Consider the following 2,795-nt stretch of genomic DNA (forward strand, 5'->3'; position numbering starts at 1 on the left):
TATATATATATATACTATGGACTTCCTTAAGTTTCCGTCTATCAAATCCACTCACAAGGTTTTGATTGGCCTGAGGCTTTTGTAGAAGACAGTTGGCCAAGGTGCCACACAATCGAACTGAACCCAGAACCATTTGGTTGAGAAGCAAGGTTCTTACCATACAGCCATGTGAAGATGGATGATATGCAACTAAATATTTTTCACAGCATGCTAACGATTCTGCCGGGTAACCACCTTATGTATCATTATTACATTGCCAGATTAGCATTGTTGGATAAAACATATGAAATTCTGGATGCTCTCTTGGAAGAAGTGTACACCTGTACATGATCAAATAGACTCCGATGAATTTGCCATGAGGAGTGGAAAATCCAGAGATTTGAACACAGTAATTCTTCAGGGGATAAAAAGGTGAAAGGGGAGAAATTAATGAGGGAACAGCAGAGTTTTACATCTAAGTTAACAAGCAAAGGAAAAACAATGGCAGCAATTGTTAAGGAATGCTAGACCAAGTCAGCTACAGAAATGAACATGAAGTGGTAAGAGAAACTGTGTAAGAAGGAAAAAGGTAAAACTAATGGAGTGTGGAGAAGCAGGTAAAGTAGGAAGTGAGAAGAGTAAGAATGAGAAAAGAAGGGAATTGGAAGATAAAAAAGGGTCTCCTTCTTGCACTCTTTCCCCAAATACTGCATGTGGTGCATGGTTGGTGGGGCATTTTTCCTTTTAAATGAGAGAATGTAAAACTCTCCTGTCTTTCATTAATTTCTGTTTCAACTTTTTCCCTGAAGAATAACTGAATCTGAAATACTGGACTTTCTATTGCTTGAGGTAAGTTCACTGTACTGCCCATGGCAAGTTCACAGTTAATTTGCTTACGTTCCTGTAGCTTAATGGTTTGGAAATAAACACCAACAGAATAAGCACCAGGTTTAAAAAAAATAAATAATGGGGTCAATACATTCAACTAAAGCTTCTAAGGCAGTGCCCCAGCATGGCCACTGTCCAATGACCAAAACAAGCAAAAGAAATAAATATATATATCATCATCACCATCATTTAACATCCGTTTTCCACATAAATAAAAATATATTCATGTATATGTTATATATATTTTGCTGTGTTTTGGGAGCATCATTACATCAATAATAATAAATACAGAAACAAAATATGTTTTATATATACAAAGTGGGGAAGACAGGATGAACGTTTTTGAAAAATTCACAAAATCATTAATTTTAGCTGCAAACAAATTTTATTGACATTAATGTATTTGTATTGAATTAGCATTTGTCATAATCAAATGTGGAAGACATCCATCATATGGTGTCCATTTTCATTGATGCATTTCTGAAGGCATTCTTGGAAGTTGGCCTCCACTCTGTTGATCTGGGTGACTTCCACGTGAATAGTTTCCTTCAAATTGTCCATTGTACAGGGCTTATGCACATACACATTTACCTTGAGGTTTCTCCACAAGAAATAATCACATGTGGACAAATCAGGACACTGGGGAGGCCAAGGAATGTCAGCAAACCTGGAAATGAGGTGGTCACTGAAGAGAGGGTGAAGAACGTCCATTGATGCTCTGACTGTGTGGACTGTTGTCCCATTCTTCACAAACCACACACGTTGAACAGGCATATGTTTTCATCATAATTCAGGCACAAAGAAGTTGTTCAACATCTCGATGTAACACTCGTAGTTCACAGTAACAGCATTTCAGTTATTGACTTCAAGAGCAGTAAGGACCAACGATGGTAGCTTTTCCAACAGCACACCAGGCCATCACTTTGGGCTGTTCAGTGGTCTTTCATGCAGTTCTCTGGGATTTTCAGGAGCCCAATAATGACAGTTCTGTTGATTCACCATGCCAGTGAGATGAAGATGAGCTTCATCAATCATTAACAAAATGAGTTTGTCATTTGCCTCAAAAATTGCTTCCATCTGACATGCGAAGTTAAGCTGCTGTGCATAGTGTCATGGTTTCAACTATTGCCCAGTGACCAATTTGTATGGGTGGAAATGCAGATCTTCATGCAAAACACACCTTACTGATTGATTACCGATGCCAGGTTCAGAGGAATATATCTGAGCAGAGCAATTCAAACTCAAAGCTTGTCTGACATGTTCCACATTTTCTGGGGTCTGTACCATTTGTGGTGCTCCCACCAGCTTCCTGTTCATTAGTATACCTCGTATATGAAGTACATTCACCCAACGTAAAATTGTGTTTCAGGTGGGATCAGCCTAATTTTAATGAATGTTGAAGTGGCACCAAAACTCACTTTGAACTGCAGTGACAGACTCATTATTCTTTATGTAACTGTCGTAGGCAAATACGTGTTGCTCTATCATCCACAGGACCATGGCTTCTCTAGAAAACTAAAAATATGCTAAGAAACCATGGACTAAATGGTACCTGTTGGATATATGTCCCTCCTGCTGGGACTGAGTAATAGCCATTTCAAAAACTTCAGTCCTCTCTGCCCCACCATATATATATATGTAATATAATATGTGACAATTATTCGGTTGCCATAATAGAACTCCAAGTTTCAGATGTCGGGGCGGCAAATCTGCTCCGGCATCTTGTCAGTTCTTAAGACAATCAAAAAATGCATTTTCTATTATGGCAACCGAAGAATTGTCACATATTATATTACAGATAAATTACTCTATTTACATAATATCAAGGTCTCATCCATTCTTTTGTTGTCATACCATTATTATTAATACATATAGAGAGATTTATTATATATATATATATATATATATATATATATATATATATATAT

This window comes from Octopus bimaculoides, chromosome 8 (assembly GCF_001194135.2).
Source record: "Octopus bimaculoides isolate UCB-OBI-ISO-001 chromosome 8, ASM119413v2, whole genome shotgun sequence".
In the NCBI taxonomy this organism is placed as follows: Eukaryota; Metazoa; Mollusca; class Cephalopoda; order Octopoda; family Octopodidae; genus Octopus; species Octopus bimaculoides.